This window comes from Vicugna pacos, chromosome 3, assembly GCF_048564905.1.
Source record: "Vicugna pacos chromosome 3, VicPac4, whole genome shotgun sequence".
Lineage (NCBI taxonomy): Eukaryota > Metazoa > Chordata > Mammalia > Artiodactyla > Camelidae > Vicugna > Vicugna pacos.
The window spans coordinates 58,978,275-59,000,706 of NC_132989.1; the positions used below are offsets into that span (position 1 = coordinate 58,978,275).

Below are 22,432 nucleotides of genomic sequence, written 5' to 3' on the forward strand. Positions count from 1 at the left end.
AAGATTTCAGGCTAGAACATTAATATACAGAAACCTGTTGCATTTCTACACACAAATGAACTATCAGAAAGACAAAGTAAAAAAATAATCCCACTTAAAAATCACATTAAAAAGAATAAAATACCTAAGAATAAGTTTAACCAATGAGTTAAAAATATTCTGAAAACTATAAAACACTGATGAAGGAAATTGAAAATAATTCAAAGACATGGAAAGATATCATTTGCTTTTGGATTGGAAGAATTAATATAGTTTAAATGGCTACAACACCCAAAGCGATCTACAGATTTAATGCAATGTCTATCAAAATACCCAGGACATTTTTCACAGAACTAAAATAAATAATTCTAAAATCTATATGAAACCACAAAAGAACCTGAACTGTGAAAGAAATCCTGAGATAAAAGAATAAAGCTAAATCTGGGGTATAACCCTCCCAGATGTCAGACCATACTACAAAGCTACAGTAAACAAAACAGTATGGTACTGGCACACAACAGACACACACATCAGTAGAGCAGGTTAGAGAGCCCAGAAATAAACCCAAGCACCTATAGTCAAACTACAACAGAAGAGGCAAGAATATACAATGGAGAAAAGACAGTCTCTTCAAAAGTGATGGTGGGAAAACTAGACAGCCACAAGTAAAACAAGGAAATTAGAATACTTTCTCATATCCTACACAAAAATAAACTCAAACTGGTTTAAAGACCTAAATATAAGACATGAAACTTTAAAACTCCTAGAAGAGAACATAAGCAGAATACTCTTTGACATAAATTGTAACAATATTTTCTTGGATCAGTCTCCCAAGGCAAAAGAGGTAAAAGCAAAAATAAACAAATGGGATCTAATTAAACTTAAAAGCTTTTGCATAGCAAAGGAAACCATCAACAATATAATGGAATATAATCTGCAAAATACTGAATCGTTATGCTGTATACCTGAAACAAAGACAATATTGTAAAGCAACTATACTTCAATAAAAAAGAAAAAATATTGTCATTAATTAACCATAATAAGTGATTAAAAGATTCTTAACTAAACCTCTCTCAGATTACATTATGATGTGATACCTAAAAGATACATTTCCCTCAAATCAAAAAAAAAAAAAAAAGATTTTTGAGGGAAATGTTCTACAGGAGTTGTTGAGCAGCAAAATATCAAGCTTTAAGTCTCATATACTGGCTGCTGTCAAAGGCACAGAGAAAAACATTGCTGAGATCACCTAACAAATCTTTAATCAAGGGTTCCTCAACCTTGTCACTATCAACATTTGGGGCTGGAAAATTGTTGTGGGGGCTGTCATGTGCATTGTAGGATACTTAGTAGCATTCCTGGCTTTTACCCACTAGATGCCAGTAGCACTCATCTAATAGTAACACTCAAACATTGTCAAATGTCCCCTGGGTGTGAAGTGGAAATACACTCCCAACTAAGAACCAGAACTAACCATCTACTGTCCTCAACTTCAGTTAAACCTGAAGCATAAATCCAAAGGTAAATAGTCTCATAATCTGAAAACTGAGGCTCTCAGAGTGCCAAAAGAGCTATGTATTTGTATAGATAGAGATACAGATACAGATATACAGATTTTATATTGATCTTGATATAGATATAGATATTTTAGAAAAGTCTATAGGATGTTCACCAAGAAGGAATTAAAATGATGCGACCATCACTTAGATTTTCTCAGGATACTTCTATAAACTTGAATAGAAGTAGTAACACAAAACTTAGGCATTTAAACTCCATCAGCACAAACTTATTTCATATAACAATGCTCAGCTCTATACATTGTTCTGCTGCTTACCAGATATACCTTTGTTAATCTAAATTAGCCAGTGAATGCAAGCCTACTCCTTAACTTGTGGGTCAGAGGAGGACACTAATGACATTTAAACTTTGATATCTGTCAAGCGCCCTCTGCTTTTATTTGAACTTCCACTCTGCTGAAACGATGGTATACTTAAATTTGTAACGTTTTATGAGTTCATTTTCACTAAACCTCTTAATACCAAAGTGATTGCATATTATAATTTTTTAAATCAGGTTACATTTATAGCTGTGCTGTAGGTTGGAATCTTAAAGTTAATTATGCTGAATGGCAAATCATTATCATCCAAGACCAGAAAGGTACAAAAATAAACAAGAAATAGCACGTGGTAGGAAGGACAATGCTGCAGTATCTTGTGAAAATGTAATTTTTCCAACATTAGTAAAAGAACCACCCATTAAGAGCAAAGCTAGTATCTCAGCCCATCTAGGTGTTCAGATGGTTAATCATCTGTTAGCTTCTTAAGGTAAAATCCTATGCCAAGTGGTGTTATAGACAGAGTAACCAGACAGAGAGTCAAAAGTTGTCTCTGATGTTACGGCTGTGAAAAAGGCAAGTGTATATTTGCTAATATGAGTTAGGCATGGTTAGGTAGCTGTGAAAAATAAAATCCACATCCAAAATACTTCTTTCCCTAGCCTTTTGTGAGCTTTGGGGCATACTCTTGCTTTTAGTTCAAACTATAGTTTTCAATTATTTGGCTCCAAATGAATTTTTCTCTAACATACTTCACATCTCTAAAAATACCACCTTTCCTAAGCTGAAAATTGTTAAAGAAACGTCATTTTCACACTTTGACACTATCTTATCACATTTATTTCATATGTTTGGCAGTTTGGGCTTTTCGCCATTCAGAATTTGGCTAGTGAATTCTTTCTTTTTCTCCCCCCCCCCTTTTTTTGAAACAGTAGTTATTTGGTTTTTTGTTTATTTTCACTGCTTTTTTGTTGTTTCTGCTGTTTTTGTTTATTAAAAGGCTTTATCATTTCCTCCAAACATGAGACTCTTAATTACAGGGATCAAAACCAATAGGATAACTGATGCTTTCATTTAGAAAGGACTGTTAAAGAAATCATCCCTCATTACATTCAATATATTTTTCACAAAACAACATATGTTATAAACATGTTTCTAAACATTTAACAAATATTGTTTACTTTTATTTTATGTACACTTAACATCCACTTACAACTGAGATGGGTTTTGTGTATATATGTGAAATCTCTCCTGAGTCTCCAGCTCCCTGGACTGTGTTTTCAAAAGGCATTTCAATACTGCCTAGGATCTTGTGCCCACAAAAGCCAAAATTCAACCAAATGTCTCTTTGATATTCCCCCTCCAGGTTTCTGCCTCAGGACTCAATGAATTAATAATAACTTATATGTCATTTAAAACAATGGAAAGGTGTCTTAATCCAGAGGTTTTCAACCGGAGCAGAATTTGCTAGAATTATCTGGGGAGATTTTTTAAACTTCATGGATCTGTCTCCTTCTGCCTATCCAAAACCTGAAATATCTAATAGAACTGATACCTGTAAAAAATAAAATAAAAAATAAGATTCTTCTTCAGAACTGTATATAAAAATGATTTTAATGTTGCAAGCAGCAGAAATCATCTCTGAAATATTTAACCAGAGAAGACATTTACTGATAGTATACTGAGTTGCTCAAAGACGTGCTAGGGAGTCTGATTAGCCGATTCAGAATTGGGCAAACCCAAAAAGCCAGGCGAGAGCCATGGCAGTAATCAAAGCCACACCCCAAATCCCAACCCAAGAGAGCCCTGCTGGTCACTGAGTACCAGATGCTGTCTCCTGTGACCGGCTCTGGGCACTGAACATGAGCACAGCCTTCTTCTTTTATTACACCTGGAACATGAGTGGTGATGGCCCTACGCCACCTACCATGAAAATGGCTTCTCATCCCTGCTCCTTGGTTTACTAGATCAGAAGCTGGGTGAGGAATCTAATTTGCTTAGATAAGCCAGAAGCGGTGCTGGGAAACTGAGTATCTGGCAGTTTCAGCTTCAACATTTAGAAGCTTAGAGGATATAGACACACTCCAGATTCTGGACAAAAAAGTGTACATATCTGACTCAGTCTCAACTAATAAAAAACTACTTTGAAATCCTTCTCTTCATTGGTAAAATATGTACCTTTAAATATACATAATGGTTAAGTTTACTAGCAGGATTTTTGATCTAGAAATGAATAATCTAAAGCACTGGTTCATAATTTATAAGCAGATCTAAGCTTCATTAAAACAAAGAACAGAAAACAAATCCAATAATACTGAATGAGAAAAATATATATCACTCCAGAAGAGTGAGCATTTTTATTCTGCATTTGTTTTACCAGTCCACCTATACTATAAATCTGAATTTGTCCTTTATTTCTTGGATAACAAAAATGGTGTTAGCCTGAGAATGAGGAGGCCTGAGTTTAGTCTTGGCTATGCTACTAATATACTGCACTCCCTTGTATAATTATTTATTTTCTCTGTGTCTCACTCTCCTATTCTATAAAATAGGTACATTAACAGAGGGTCAAAATACTTTTCAGAGTTATTAAAAGAAACGAATACTAACCTTCTCAGGGCTGTTTCTCACACTAGACCCCCCGTATCACAGTGGTCCTCCAGGATCACTCTATCTAAATTGGCCCCTCCTAGAAACTCACTCTCTTATCAAACTTGAGTTCTTTTATCACTCTTCAGCAACATCTTATTCATTTAATTGTTCATTGTTTATCTTTCTACCATGAGAATATGTCTCCAGGGGACAAGGGCAAGGTCTGTCTCACTAACTAATGCATCTCAGCCTCTAGAACAGAGTCCAGCACACAGCAGACACTTAACAAACACTCATAAACAGATGAAGGAGCTAAAAGATGCGAAAGCACTGGGAAAATTAAAATATCTATAGAAATTAGCCTGTCTATAGGAATATTTATTTTTCAAGAGTTAAGACAAAAGTAATCTTTTTCATTTAAATCAGGTATCTCTGTTGTCAACTCTGCTGTCAACAAAAATATAAACATTTTAGCAAATGCCAAAAATATTATTCCCCTTCTGATTAGGGGGAGCAGAGACATATTTTTCCATATACGTAAAGAATTGCACACAAAAAGATTTTTTTGTGTCTCTCTCCAAATACTTTTCTTTTCCTATAAGAAGAAACTTTCTATGTTATGTGATCAAGTACCTGCAATGAATAACACAAGACCAGAAGAGGACAAAAGACACTGGCATCTCTTTCCTTGGTATGATGGTTCACCTAATACACTCTCATTCGATCTCTTTTACAGTGATATACCACTGCCACTGGCCTTCTAAATGCTCCTTAATTTCTTCCTCCTGCTGTACTGCATGATTTTTAGCAGGATGAACAAAGAATTACTAGTCCATTTTGATCAGCAGTAAATCTCCCTTTTGCCCTTCTTGCTTCTTAACTGTACTTTTAGTCTTATTTTCTGAAAATGATTAATTTAAGTAGAAAGATACTATACTGAAGCATCCTTGGATTCTACTTCTTTCTAACTAACTACTGTGTGGGTGAAACTCAAATGCATTGAACTTGGTCAAATCTTTGACACTTTCCTTGTAAGATTAGATCAAATCAGGAGTATAGAGCCCATGAAACTGACAGATTCTATATTACCCTTCCTTATTAACTTGCATAAATTATTTTCCTCTTTGACCAGTTTCATTACTTGTAGTATAAAATTAAGAAGTCTACAGTGCTCTGTGAAATTCAATCTAGAGTCTAATGTACGATGTGGCTTGGAAAATTCCTTAAAGACTAAAATAATCTATCTTTGAAGTACAGATAAAACTAATTACAGTATTCCTTACAGATGCAAAAACAAAACTCAAGAATTATATTCTCATTTTATATATGAAAAAATAGGTATTGGTAAGAGATTAATTAACTAAGAGAACATTTGGTCAATTGAGGTTGAAAAAGCAGTGTAATATACTGAAGGCTAAAGTACCAATCAAAGAAATATTTCAAGTGTCATTTCTAATTTTGTCAAACAATTGCTTTATGACCTGAGAGCGATAACTTACAGATCTGGAGTCTTGTTTTCTTATCTGTAATTTGGGATGCTTTCTGGATTTAGAAGTACCATAGTCACTAGTAGATTCTCCATTCAAGATCTCTCTTTTCACACAATTATGGGCCAAGAACACGTGGAACCCACAGCAACTGATCTATCACATAGATGCCTGTTCCAAAAGAAAAGGAAAGAACTAATTATTTGTAAGACATTCACAAAGTACAGATGTTGTCATGCACATGAGGGCATCCTAGCGTTTCCTTGTGGTAAGGTACCCAACTGAAACTCAGCTACCTTAATAAGTCATAAAGATGGATGCAGAAATGTGCAGAATGAAAACAGCACTCTTCATATACTGATATTTATATATGAGGAGAGAGGAGATCTTTTTTCTTTGATGTAATGATGAAGGAAAGGACAAAGCTAGTCATAGGCCAAATTTTGAGGAACATACATTTTTAATACTTTTGACATTTTTACTTTTCTTCATTCACTAAATCCTCTAGTCTCAAGAAGATCATCCCTCTTATTTACCCCAAACGACACTCCAATCACAACTGTCTATATGGCAACTTCCATAGAAATCATTAATGTCCTAGTATACGACTTACAACAATTGTTCTAATGGATTAATTGACAAATACAAATAAAGAGCTGTCTAGTGGGGAGCGATACATCTCAAACCATCCTACAAGGGTGAATGATACTGTACTGGAGGGAAGGCATTAGGATGTATCTTTAAAAGTGATGAGGATTGTTTGTGGCCTTTTACCTGTGACCTGTGACATATGTGTTCTTGGATCACTCTTCTTAAGAAAATAGCCAGGCACTTTGAGTTCCTTTCTTGTGCACTTTCCTAAGAAAGGGTGCCTTTAATTTAGCTTAGCTTCTATTATAGTCTCATGAATATGCTTCACTTCAATCTATCTGCACAGTGATAATACACAGCTTCTTGTGGCTCTCAGGCCAAAGTTAGCTGGAAAGCTTCTTATGATGTTTGCTCCCACATTTTGAATTCTTTACTCTCAGCATTGGTTTTTAAGTAGAAAAATCTTTCCTTTGTTGTTTCGAAGATAGGGGCATGGTGATGTTAATTTCAGGGTAACAGAAATGTTAATAGACAGTAATACTAGTAGGCAAAGTAGTAGGAAAAAACATGGAAAAAAGACATAATGGCAAGAAAAGTATGTACACCAGAAATTGACACAACATTGTAAATTGTACTTCATTGTAAACTATACCTCAAAAAAAAAAAAAAAGAAAGAAAGAAAAGAAGAGAAAAGAAAAGAGAGAAAGAAAAGTAATAATATCAGTGGAAATGGCTAAAGACAAACTTTGCATAATGGAAGATGTAGCAGGGGTATTTGCTTTTTTTCTTTTGTTTCCTGCTAGGATTCTTTCTATGTGTGGCTCCAGGATTAGTGGGGCCAGAGCAAGCCCATCTTTCCTAGGTTATAGAAGTTCTCTAATAGCTCAAGTTTACTGCTGTAGGCCATGTTGCATAAACTGTGAGAGTCATGGATGAGATGAAATGAAAAGCTAAGTAAACCAATAGAAATAAAGGTTCTGGAATGTATCTTTCACAACCTCTGCCCATCAGAGGATTTAGAAATCAAACACATTAATTAATATAGTACTTCTTTCTCTTAATATCTCTGATTGCCTAAAATAAAATTAAATGGTGAACTCTAATGCATTTCTAGTGCAGAGAAGATCAGACTATGGTTTACACAAAAGAGCAGCAGATGAATGCATATCTGATGCTTAAATGCATTAATCTCTCAAAACACAGAACAGACAAGTGCTATAACGAATGGGCCATAGAGTGAAACAGGACAGCAGCCTTCATCCAGTGAGCTATGAGAAAAATCTCTGGGTAGCAGGATTAATTAGCAGCTCGACTGCTGGAGGATAGCTGTGGAAAGGGACAATAGGTAAGAATATGTCAATTTAGAAGAAGAGAACAAAAATCCATTGCAAAGCTATAGAACCCAGAAACAGCACATCTTAGAGACAAGATAGATCAAGCATTTCTAAATCAGTATCTTTTAAGTTTTTTTTAAAGAAGAAAAAAAATCAGTACAGTATATAGTACATAAAGGATGGATGTTCAATATTTTTCTTCCCAGATAGTAAACTATTAACATTTAAATTTTAATTCTACATGAAGGTTTAAATTATTTTTTCCATTGAGCAAGGTGAAAAAAATCTGATTAAAACAGGAGCAAAAAAGAAAGAAAAATTGTCCATAAAGAAAAATATCCTGCTTTTCATTACAACTTGTCTTTAGTTGATAAAATCCCAACAGCTCTATTCCATTTGGTGGGGTAGAGGGAGGAGTCAGCATCTTTCCAATTCATATAAACTAGAAGGAGAAGTCTAACAAACAAAATATTGACTATCCTTTCAAATAGCTCAATTGGGAAATAATGATTAGTGTCAGACATAATATCACAGGGTCATTAACCTTTCATCCCACAGTACAATATTTCACTGCGTTTGCCCCAGAAATCAGTTACAATAGACTCTACCATTTGTCATGTACATCATTTGGATTTTCTGAATGTAAGACTAGTTGACCTTAACCATTCTACAACTACTAGAAGTTGAAGGTCATGCCTTAAGTCATTGAAAAGAGAATTTCCTCTGAATTGGTAATAAACTCTTGACTCTGACCTGTGACATTAATGCCATGAAGTAAAATGTTTTCCATCTTTGAAATTTACATAGAAAACACATTTACTTTATTCTACCAGATCATTCTCTTACATCTTTACAAGAATCTTGCCCCTTTAAAAGCAGCTATTCAAGCAGTAAGATTTACTTACTGCTAAAATTAACTTGCTTCCAGAGAATTTGAATAATTTATCTTATTTTCTCTACTGTATGTTTGATAGCTAGAGAAACAGAGAGGTAGATATCAAAAATTTGAATAATCTGAGAAGCCATAAATATGATGTAGTTGAAAAATGAAAAAAACCTGCTTTTTAAAAAATTCTGTAAATATTTAAGACTGATGTTTCAAAATCTCTGTCAATTGTTAACTTTTCCCTGCATATCATTTGTTTAAGTAAAAAAAAAAGAGGAAGGACCCTGGTTAAATACTTTACTGTATTTAATATATTTAAAATCTCATATAACATTGTCACAATTATATACACCTGGATTTTATCTGAAAAATGCTCTACAAGAAAATGCAATGTACTCAGATACCAACCCCCTCCAAAAAAACAAAACAAAACAAAACAAAACCCTAAGGTTACATTGTTTAGTTTGAAACCTATCTTTCAGACTTTTCATTTCACTTTATTTCCTATCATACCATGTAAATGTGGTTTTTGTGTTTCTTAGTGAAAAAAGAGAACAGAACGGTTCTAAAGGCTTAGCATATTGAGTAATCAAGGCACCATGAAAATTCTCTATTTTTCATCAACTTAGATTTAGAAGTGTCCTAGGGAGAAATGTAAACATAAAGGTAAGAATAGAATATACTCTTCCTTACATGAATATATGAATAGCATGACTATCTCTGTTTTACAAACAGTGATTTGTGTATCACAAGTATCTACTGCAACTTCTCTCTCTCTCTCTCTCATCTCCATATGTTTCATATATTTAATTATAACAATATGTTTATGTACATGCCTTTCATTTATTTTCTCCTTTCCAACATGATTTTGATTTTCCTGTGCACCAGAAGCACACCATACACATCTTTCTGCATTAATGCCTGGTACATATTGGGTACTAACTAAATTCCTGTTGGATATTGGTAAGGAATGAAAAACGAAATTTTATATGTTTAGTATTGATTCATTATGTAACACTTCATTTAATTTTCTTAAAGCTAGGAAATAGCTCCTGTCAGCTGGAAGGAGCTTACTGTACTTGTGTGCTATGTTTGAGTTTAAAACTTGGCTCCTACACTTATTAATTATGAATACTTAGGGATAAGTATATTTACAAGATAATTAGGCAAGATACTTAGCCACTTGTGCCTCAATTTCCCACATGTGAAATGGATATAGTAATTGTACATACCACGTAGGGTTATTAGGAGTTTTGTTTGGGTCACAGTAAGTAAAAAAAAGCTCAAAGGGTGCCTGGTAGAGTAAGTGCCATGTAAGTGTTTGCTAAGGTAATTACGGGTAAATATAAATATGCCCTATTTATCTGAAAATAGGATAATAATACCTACTTCATAGATTTATTAGTACTAAGACAATAAATGCAAAGCAACTAATAGTTCTCTGGTAAATTGGGTGTGAGATATGAAAGAAAGAGGAGTCCAAGATGACTCTAAGGCTTTTCTCCTGAGCAACTAGAAGAAAGGAGATGCTGTTCACTGAGATGGGAAAACTGGGAGGAACACTTTCAGTGGGAGTAATTCAAAACTCAATATTGGAAATGTTAAATTGGAAATTCTATTAAATATTTGAACCTGTATTTTGGGCAAGCAACTGGATATCTAACAGAAAGAAAGAATACAAATCAGTAATCCCAAAATGAAAGTACTAACCTATGGGGCCTATACTGAGTTAACTGAACCATTTAGATACATCAGTTGTTTCTAATTTATTAGATATTTGGGATCTTTGAAGAAGATAATGGTAGACACATGAACACATACACACCAAAATGTGCATACATTTAATTTTATGCTTGGAAATTTGATTTCATTCACATAAGCCATAAAGACACTGTTGACAAAGCTACAATCTTCTCATTCTAATTTTTCATGCAAAACAACACTCCCTGAAAAATTATTTTAGCAAATTACACAAATAAAATCAAATATAAACTTTATTTCTACATACAAGTTAATTTCAATAGACAGCTGTTATTGTATGGCTTGAAAAGCTAAAAATATGTATGATACATTCAATTTATTTAGATACTAAATGATTTTAGACTTTGTATTTTGATGGTAACAAGGTTTTAAAACCAAAATCCACATAAATACACTTTAGCAAATAATATCAGAGTTCTCATGATTCACTTTACAACATCCTTATGGAATTCTGTAAATGAGTAACTGCATTTTCTAAGAATGTGAGTTGAATATCTATCAATATCTTTGTCCTCAAACCCATGAGATCATCTGGTAAAATCTGTATAATCCTCATAAACATGTATTCCAGCATTAAAACATTGGCATAGATATCTATCTAGTGTCATGTCTTCCAAAATGGCGGCATGGCCAAAATATTTCTAAATTCAAGATCATTATTCATGGTAAAAATGAGAACTCAAATCAACTTATTTTCCCCATTAATAAAGTCAAACTTAGGATCTAAGATAACTAAACATTGCATAAATTTATTACTGTAAAACTATTTTGAATCAGTTGTAGGAATGAACAATAGAAAAGAAAATTAAGAGCACAAGTAATTTACTATAGCAGAAAAATAAATACTTAGGAATAAATATAACAAAAGAGGTATAAAACTTGTACTCTGAAAACTACAAAAAAGTAAATACCTAAATAAATGGAAAGATAGCTCATGTTTCTTCATAAGAACACTTAATCATTAAAATGGGAATACTTTCCAAATTGATTTATAGATTTAAAGTAATTCGTATCAAAATCCAGTTAGCTTTTCTGCAGAACTGACAAACTAATACTAAAGTTCATATGGAAATTTCAGGGACTCAGAATATCCATTTAAAATTATACTCTATGAAGTTGTCTTTTAAATCAATTAGAGGAAGAAAACAGCTATACAGTACATCTGTACTACCTTTTGGATTTATCTATCTAGTTATCTTTCCTGGTGCTCTTTATTTTTTTATGTGCATTCAAATAAGTGCCTAATTTTTTTTCACTTCAGCTTAAAGAACTCCCTTAGTATTTCTTGTAGGGCAGGTCTTCTAATGCTAACTATTCTTAGTTTTTATTTATCTAGGAATGTTTTAATTCCTGTCATTTTCTCAAAGACTGTTTTGAAGGATACAGAATTCTTGGTTGACAGTCTTACTTTCAACACTTTAAAAAGGTAATTCCACTGCCTTTTGGCCCCCAAAGATTTCTGAAGAAAAACCAAATGTTAATTTTATTGAAGATAACTTCAAATGATGAATTATTTTTCTCCTACTGCTTTCAAGATCCTCTCTTTGTCTTTAGTTTCAAGTTATTCTACTTGTAGCTCTTTAAACTTCTTGGATATGTTGATTAAAGCTTTTAATCAAATTTGGGTAATTGTTTATCCTTATCTATTCAAATATTCTTTCTGATCCTTTCACTCTCTCCTTTGATATTGGAACTCCCATTACATATATATTTTTATTCTTGATAGTGTCCTACGTGTCTCTGAGTTTCTGGTCACTTTTTTTTCCATTCTTTTTTGTCCTGTTTCAGACTGGATAGACTCAGTTGACCTATCATCAAGTTCACTGATTCTTTTCTCTGCCAAAACAAATCTACCTTTGAGCCTCTACTGTGGATTATATGCTGATATATAACCCTTATACCTTCTTTTAGTATTCTAGAAATTGTTTCCTGTACTTCTTTAAACATATATATAATAGATGTTTTAACGTCATTCTAAAATACAATATCTAGGTTACTGAAGAAAAGTTTCTATTGATACATTTTTTTCATGTACATGGGCCAGACTTGTCCATTTCTTTGCACATCTTGTACTTTTTTGTTGAAAACTAGACATTTAAATAATATAATGTTTATATTATTGATATTATTTTTATATATCATTTATACATTTAAATTATTACACTATCATTTGTATTTATTTTTATTTATTTACTTATTATATAAAATACCCAAAGTATCAGATACCTACTTCCCAAGGTTTGTTGTTTTACTGTTTATTTAGTGACTATCCTGGACTAATTCTGCAAATTCTGGATACTTTATCATATGTGGCCACTGAAATCTCTGTTTGGTTAGTTCAGTGGTCAGCTAATTACTGGACAGAGGTTCCCTTAAATCTCTTGAACCAATAAGTTTTCCAAAACTTGCCAAGTGACTGTGCATTTGGAGGCACACTTTTAACTCTCTGGCAGGAAAATTATAACTCTACTTTAGCCTTCACTTCCTGCTGGCATAGAGCCTCTAGATCAGCCAAAGGTGAGAAATTAGCACCTTCTCAAGTCTTTCCGAGGCAAATGTCCAGCAATGTGCATATGAGTGGACTTCTAAATTCCTACAAATATGTTAGACCTTTATAAAGCTCTTTATGAACATCTCATTTTCCCATATACTTTCTAGGTTTTTTGGATCATTTGTTAACCCCAACTGATACTGCTGCCTCAAACAGCCGTTACATTAAAAAAAAAAAAAACTGCCACTGATCTTTTTTTTTCAAATAAGTGCCTTGTACACACAAAGGGAATTCTAAATCAGATAAAATAAAGATAAGTCCTGAATACAGAGCTTTTTATGGAACTGTAAGACAAGTAAAATAGTGAGAATTCTCTAGGGATAGGATCTGGGGAAGCTCCAAATCATTTTTGCACCCTTAAGTGACCAACAGGCTGCTGGCCCACAGATACGGTAGTTGTGAGGCTGTTGGTTTTCAAAGCTGCAATAGACTGAGGACAGGGGCATGGATTAGGACATCAGTAAAGCTAAATGTTATTACTGTGACTCAGCTGGTTAGTTTTCTGTTTTGTTTTATTTTGATTAAATATGTCTCAAATTTTTACAAGCATTTAGCTAATTTACAGAATTCTGAAAGTGAATTTTAACCATTTTTGCCAATATTTTCCTCACTTTTTTGGAGGAGCAGATTTTTGGATGCCCTTATCTCACCATTGTGGAAAAGGTTCTCATGACCCTCTGTGAGCAAACAATCAATATGACTAATTCAAAGATCCCATGGATTATATAACATGCTCATGTAAGTCATTGCTAAAAAATCAAAGCATTAAAATCAAACCATTCCAGTGTTATGTTTCTCAATTTCACCATATTAATTCCTTACTTATTTTACCTTCATTTTTGATCTTAGCTCTTGTGATTTTTACAAAAATTTTTAATCTCTATTGGAGGTGAACAAAAAGAAAGATGGAAGGAGAAGAAGTAATAATGGACAATGATATAACACAAAATACAAAGAAATGATAAATTTCAAAAGTTAAAACATTAAATATTTTTAAATATTTTAAAGAAAATTTTTCTTGTAAATTCTTTACAAGCTAAATAGCCCAGTGTCTAATAAATGTAAGAATTAATTGCTTTAAAGGCAAAAAATATAAAGCAAAGCCAGTACAAAACTGCTGTCTATGGGGAAATAAAGTGAATTCAGTATTTTTTAAATATTTGAAGGTTTAAATTGAACTGTAATCGGGAAGGAGATCAAGATGGCAGAGTAGGAGGACATTGAGTTCACCTCCCCCCATGAACATATCAAAAGTACAACTATTTGTGGAGTAACTCTCACTGAAAACAAACAAGGCTGGCAAAAAGACTTTTAGACAACTCTGGCTGTAAGAAAGATTCACAAGAAATCAGAAAGGATGGAAAGAGAAGCAATCAGGTTGGGAACTGCATCTCTGGGAGGGGACACAGAAGATGAAAGGGACCCAGAGCTCCTCCCTGGGGATTAAGCAATTTAAATAACACATTGGGCACCACAGCCATGGAGTCCAACACAGGCAGGATAATTCCCCTAGCTGATTTAAAAACCAGTGGGACTAACAGCAGGGCTGTAAGAAATCTAGACTCCACTCATGAAGAGCATGCATACTTGCTTACTTCTGAAACAAAGTAAAGGAAGCAAATTGAAACTGCCCAGGACTCTAGCCAGTTTGCCTCAACCACCCCGGCAAGCACATCAGCCTGAGCTGAGTGACTGCCTCAGCCTGGTTTGCTCCTTGGCACAGCTCCTCATTAGGGTAAGAGCTGCAAAGGCCAAAGAGATTGCACAGTTATAAGGGACAGAGCCAGCTTAGACCTAGCACGGCATCTGAACAGGGAGAAGGTGGTCATTGCTGGTGATTACAGAGGCAGCAGGTGGGAAGCAGTCCAGAAATCTGACTTTCTGGGATCACCATGGCATATGTCCCAACTCACACCAAGTGCCTGCTCCAGCCCTTCTTACTCTAGCCCTGATCTCCTCCGGGTCAAGGCTGTCTGTGCTGGTAATGGAGAGAGCACATAATTAGAAGGAATGATGTCAGCTCAGACCCAACTCTCAGGGCTTCTCCTTCAGCACCTAGGAACCTGACACCACACCCAATAGAATGGTATAGCCACTGAATAGGGGTAAAGCCCCAGCTCACACCTGGCTCTGGCTCTACCTACCCATCTTCAGTTCCACCCCCTGCCAAGCTGACAGATGCCAGCACACTCTGGGGAAATGTGACTCATCCAGCAGATCCAACTCTCCCACCAAAGTGACTGGGCATGCACAAACCTATAGGGATGCTCCCACATAAGTTTACCCCTTCAAGACTGGGACACAAAGCTGTCCCAAACATTTCATAGAGATAGAGAAAGTTAAGCAAAATAAGACAGAGGAATTTATTTCAAATTACAGAACAAGAGAAAATCCCTGAAAAAACAACTAATAAAGCAGAAACAAATAATTTACCAGATAGAGCTCAAAGCATTAGTAATGAATATACTGAGTTACGGAAAGGAATAGATTAATCCACAGTGAGAATTTTTAACAAAGTAACTAGAAAATAGAAAAAAAGACCCAATCAGAAATGAAGACTATAGTAACTGAAGTAAAAACACACAAGAAGGAATTAACAGCAGACAAAGTGATACCAATAAAAATGCGTAAGTGATCTGAATGACAGAATAATGGAAATCACCTAATCAGAACAGCAAAGATAAAAACAAATTTTAAAAAGTGAGATCAGCTTAAGGGACCTCTGAGACAATATCAAGCACACCTACATTAGCATGGTAGGGGTCCCAAGAGAGACAGAAAGTGGTCAAAAATGTATTTGATAAAATAATGGCTGAAAACTTCTCAAACACAAAGAAGGAAACAGATACCCAGATACAGCAAGCACAGAAGATCAGAAACAAGATGGAGCTAAACAGATACATAGAAAGACATCTTGTAATTAAAATAATAAAAGTTAAAGATAAAGAGAGAATTCTAAAGGCAACAAAAGAAAAACAAAGAGTCATATACAAGAGAACCCCCATAAACTATCAGGTAATGTTTCTGAAAAACTTTTCAGGCCAGAAGGGAGTAGCAGGTTATAAAGTGAGGAAAGGAAAAAACCTACAACCTTGGTTACTCTACTCACAGAGATTATCATTTATAATGGAAGAAGAACTTCTCAGACAAACAAAAACTAAAAGATTCATCAATATTAAACACACTATAAAAGAAATGTTAAAGGGTCATTTCTAAGCAGAAAATAAAAGGTTAAAACAAGAAGTTTACAGTTAAGAATCAGGGAAGGGAAAGTACCACTAGTAAAGGCAAGTATATAATAAAGGCTGTGAATCAGCCACTTATATATGCTAGTAAAAGTTTAAAAGACAAAAAATTGTAAATCAACTATACTTCCAATAAGCAGTGAAGAGATAAACATAAAAATGTAAAACATGACATCAAAAACAAAAAATGTGAGGAGTTTAAAACGTGTATCTTTTAGTATTTGTTTGAACTTAAATGACTGCCAGTTTAAAACAAGTAGATATAGTTATAGGTCAACATATAGGAACCACAAGACAACCACAAGTCAAAAACCTGTAATAAATACACCAAAACAAGAGAGAAAGGAACATAAGCTTACTATTAAGGAAAATAATCAAACCACAAGGGAAGAAACAAAATGAAAAAGAAACAGAAAAAATACAGAAACAACTGGAAAACAAGTAAAAAACAAACAAACAAACAATAACCACACACCTATCAATAATCAGTTTAAATGTCAATGGACTAAATGCTCCAATCAATAGACACAGAGTGGCTAATTAGATTTAAAAAGAATAATATGATCCATCTATATGCCTCTTACAAGAGACTCACTTCAGAACTAAAGACACACTCTGAGTGAAAGTGAGAGAATAGAAAAAGGTATTTCATATAAATGGAAATGACATGAAGGCAGGCATAACAATATTCCTATCAGACAAAATTGACTTTAAGATAAAGCCTATAATATAAGACAAAGAAGGGCATTATATAATGATAAAGGGATCGATACAAAAAGAGGGTATTGTATTTGTTAACATACATGCACCTAATATAGGAACACCTAAATATAAAGCAAATATTAACAGACATAAGGGAGAAACTGACAATAATACAGTAACAGTAGGGGAATTTAACACCTCACTGACATCAATAAACAGATCATCCAGACAGAAAATCAATTAGGCAACATTGATCTTAAATGACAAATCCGATCTATTAATTTGGACTTAATAGATATCTATGAGATATCCAATCCAAATACAAAAGAATACACTCTCTCATCAGGTGCACATGGAACATTCTCTGGGGACAGATCACATGCTAGACCACAAAGCAAGTCTCAAAAAATTTAAGTGGACACAAATTATATCAAGCACTTTTTCCAACCACAAAAGTATAAAACCTGAAACAATTAGCAGGAAGAAAAAAGGAAAAAAACAGACATGTGGAGACTAAACAACATGCTACTAAACCAATGGATTAATGAAGAAATCAAAGAGGAAATTAGAAAAATCTTGAGACAAATGAAAATAAAAACAAAACTTTCCAAAATCTGTGGAACATGGCAAAAGCAATTCTAAGAGTGAAGCCACTACCAATTCAGGCCTTTCTCAAGAAATAAGAAAAATAACAAATAAACAACATACCATCTAAAAGAAGCAGAAAAAAGAAGAAAGATAAATTTCAAAATCAGAAGGAAGGAAATAATTATCAGAGTGGAAATAAGTAAAATGAGATCAAAAAACAGTAGAAAAGATCAAGAAAACCAAGAGTTGTTTTTTGAAAGGATAATCAAAAGTGATGAACACTTTAATCAAAAATGAACAATCATCTAGAAATATACAACCTTCCAAGACTAAATAAGGGAGAAATAACAATCTGAACAGATAGGTCACTAGGAGTGAACTGATTTGCAATAAAACAAAAGCAAACCAACCAGCAAAGTGCAGAACTGGATGTCTTCACAGGGGAACTCGACCAAACGTATGAAGAAGAACTAACCCCTATCCCTCTCAGACTATTTCCAAACAACTGAAGAGGCTGAAATACCCCCAAATTCATTCTCTGAGGGTGTTATTAGCCTGATGCCAAAAAAAAAAATACAATACAAAAAAAATGAAAATCACAGGCCAAATCTTTGATTACATATATGTAAAAAATCCTCAACAAAATACTACCAAACCAAATTTAACAATGTAGAAAAAGGATCATACACCATGAGCAAGTAAGATTTATACCAAGGATGCAAGGATGGTTAAATATTGGCAAATCAATCAATATCCTACACCACACTAAAAAGAAGAATAAAAAACATATGGAAATCTAATTAGACACAGCAAAAGCATTTGACAAAATAAAACATCCTTTCATGATAAAAACTTTCACTGAAGTTGGTATCAATGGAACATATCTCAACATAATAAATGCCATTTATGACAAAAGCACAGCTAACACCATGCCCAATGGTGAAAAGCTGAAAGCCTCTCCTAATAAATTCAGGAACATGACAAGGATGCCCACTCTCATCTGTTTAACATATATTGGAAGTTCTCTTTAACATAGTCTAAGTCCTACCCACAGCAATCATATAAGAAAAAGAAATAAAAGCCATCCCAATTGGAAAGAAAATAGTAAAACTACCATTATTTGTGGATAACATGATACTTTATATAGGAAACCCTAAAATCTCCACCAAAAACTATTGGAAGAAATTAATTCAGTAAAGCTGCAGGATACACAATTAATATACAGAAATCTGTCGCTTTTCTATGCACTAATAATGAAATGTCAGAAAAAGTAAAAAAAAATCTTGTTTAAAATCACATCAAAAGAAGTAAAATATCTAGGAATAAACTTAACCAAGAAGGTGAAAGACCTACAGTCTGAAAACTATAAAACACTGATAAAGGAAACTGAAGATGATACAAAGAAACAGAACAATACCTTATGCCCTTAAATCGGAAGAATTCCTATTGTTGAAATGACTATAATATCCAAAGCAATCCACAGATTTAATGCAATTCCTATCAAAATACTCAGTACTTTTTTCACACAACTAGAATAAATAATCCTAAAATTTATATGAAACCATAAAAGACCCTAAATTGCCTAGTCAATCCTGAGAAAGAAGGACAAAGCTAGAAGTATCATATCCCGCTGGCTTAAGACAATATTATATAGTAATCAAAATAGTAGTACTGGCAAAAAAAAAAACAGACTCATTGATCAGTGCAACAGAATAGAGAGCCCAGAAATTAACCCACACACTTATGGTCAACTAATCTATGACAAAGGCAGCAAGAATATATAATGGAGAAAAGAGAACTTTGTAATATACCGTGCTGGGAACACTGTACAGCTACGTGTAAAACAATGAGATTAGGACACTTTCTCACACACACAAAAAAATAAACTCAGAATGGATTAAAGACCTAAATGTAAGATCTGAAACCATAAAATTCCTCAAAGAAAACACAGGCAGAACACTCTTTGACATAAATCATAGCGCTATTTTTTTACAACTATGATTAACAAAAAATAAAGGTTGATAATATAAAGTTTTGATGAGGATGTGAAAGAAGTAGTATTCTTATCCTCGTAGGGAGAGATACAAACTGGTACAAACTTCTTAAGAGATAATTTTATAATATCTAGGAAAACCAATCACTTAGAAATAAATCACACAGACATAGAGATTCCTTTACACTGTTTGCAAACAAAACTTTAAAATAATCCAAATGTCTATCAGTAGAGAAATGGTTTAAAATACTTAGTCCCATCCACACTCAAAAATAGCATGAAAAAGTAAGAAAAACAAAAGACATATAAATCAAAGTATTGATCCATTTTATTTCAAGTGAAAAATTTTAAAAATTGTATGTGGACTATATATATATGTGTGTATATATATAGGTATATAAACATAGATAATGTGTAATTCCTTTATGTAAGTGTGCATAAACACACGTCCAATACATAGATATAGATAATAATATAATTATGTGAACATATAGGAAAGGGCCTTAAAGCTGCCTTTCAAATTGTTTACACTAGTTACCTACAGTAGGACAGTGAAATCTTACTGCAGGAGGCTAGCAGGTAACATCAAGATTTCATTATTGCCTTTGTTGTTTTTTACTTAATACTATTATTCTCAAATATTTTCCCTTCTTTAAAATGAGCAAACATTCTTGCATTGTTTTTATAATTTATGTTTTATTTATCATTTACCATTCAAAAATTTCACCCAATTTAAAATGTCACAATTTTTAATGTTGTTTATACTTAGCCTAGTTTTTTTTCCTATCATTATACCCATTGCCTATTTGATAGAAACTTGCCTGGTTACATTTCAATGGAAATGAATTGGTTTCCTTTTCTCTATAAAGAAAACAATATAAAGATTATGTAAAATACTGTCCAAAATTTTCTAAACAGACGTAATAGAATTTATTTGTCTCTTATAAAAAGATGGAGGATCTTTGTTCATTTGTTTAGAAATATTTAGGTATTTGGCAACTCTGTTCAAATTTAAGCAAAATTTACACAACTGGTATTATTTAATCAGAGGATCTAAATCATACCATTAGAAACAGTACTGGTTTCATTTTTCCCTATGAAACATCATGTCATACATGGCAACAGACAATATGCAGTTTTGCAAGACCCAAAGTAACTGTTACATGTGTCTAAAAGAGCATTTAATTTATTCTTAACAATTTGAATATTTTCTCAAAGTCAAAGACATCTTTTATATCAAGTTGCTTTTACATACATTATTGTTTTGCAGGAAACAGTAAAAGTCAAGTTGCTTGGGAGTACATTAAATTATACCAGTTAATAGTGTTAGAGAGATGGCTTAAAAATAAATTGCCCATAATACCTTTTAATAAAGGTGCTAAATGCACTTTTTTATTCTTTGTTAAAAACAGATGCCTATTTGGCACTGCTCGGAATCCCATTTGCCATGTATATTTTGATTAATATTATACTAGGTAATCTGCTCTACGTGGTCTAGGTTCAGTAACCTCACTGTAAAATAATGAGCCTTCAAGAATAAAAAATATGCTCACTATAAAGCTGCATATTCTGAGAAGCCAGTGAACGTATTCAAATGAAATGAAAAAGTGAGGTTTTCACCCAGTAAATTTGCTTGAAGTGAAACTTACATTTCTCAATTTGTATTTAGCTGTCAGTCTGCACACTAAAAACTGGACGAGCCATCAACCTTTTGCATATGTTTTCTATAAATACCTTTTCTTCTCTGATTCAACTGCCACAGGACTCTGCAGAGGTAGTGAGTGGTCTTAAGGGAGCTTACAGCAATCGGGAGGCAGCCAATGGCAGTGAGTTCACACACTAAGTGGCATCTTCAGAAAAAGACCAGCACTCATATTTTATGAAATGTGTAACATGATTTACCCAGGGTTGTCAGAAGAGATGAATTTCAGCCAATGCAAGGTAATAAATAGTAGTATGTGCTGCATATATTTGACTTATAACCCTTGGCATTTTGAAACAAAGTTCTTTTGAAGAATTCATTTTATACGCCATAAACTTTTCTATTGTTTTTCCTGTTTGGGCTGTCTTTGTCAACAGACTTCTTGTGAAAATATTATTTAAAATTGTAAATGAAGCAATATTTTTGAGAATACTCACCTAGGACTTTCTTTCCAGGGAACACTTGAAATAGGAAAGTTAGTAGTGTAGAATATGGTTGGTTTCATTAAATCAGAACCTAGGCAGGAAAATAAAAAAGAAAACCCAGTAAGTTGTTTGTCCATGATTATGGGAAATTTGTTATTAAAGTTTAGTGCTATTTTATCTTGTGAAACATTTACTGTCTTTTAGAAATACAGAAAAACCATTTTGTTATATTTATTTTTACACATTTGGAGTGAAATTTGAAGGCTCAGAAAATGCACAGATGCAAATTTTTGATTCAAGGCAGAACACTTTCCATTAAATATAAATTTAGCTTCTTTCCAGATTCCAAGAACCTAATGAATGCCTTACTTTGCTGTGGTCCAGCGGATAATTGCCACAGAATCATTCAGATAGTCACACATAGCTTTGCATTTCAGTTTACAGTTTCTTCTTTGTTTTCCTCCCGACACATAAACACACAAATATATTTTAGAGGTTCTCATATGTCCATTACAAGTATCTAGTTCATGTTTAGCACCATATTATAGCTATACATAAAACACACAAATTTGTTTAAAAACAAATTTTAAAATCTGCCACCCACACTTCTGTGTGTAAGAGTATATATTTCCAAATAATATCCATAGAGAGATTTCAATATCTGGTTATGTTCACAAAATACAAAATCACCCCCCACACACACTCATACCCTTTTGCCAAACACACATACACTTCCCATGTAATATGGACACTGCCCTTGAA

General features: G+C 33.4%; 1 long non-coding RNA gene across 2 annotated transcripts in view; it reads left to right on the top strand.

Annotated features, from left to right (window-relative positions):
* Positions 1-21,509, top strand: part of LOC140695632 (uncharacterized) — a 68,397-nt gene extending 46,888 nt beyond the window's left edge. For both annotated transcript variants that reach the window (XR_012071330.1, XR_012071329.1), the window contains exon 2: positions 21,306-21,509. This is a non-coding gene — a long non-coding RNA (uncharacterized lncRNA). The remainder of the gene's footprint in view (positions 1-21,305) is intronic.
* Positions 21,510-22,432: the final 923 nt, after the last annotated feature.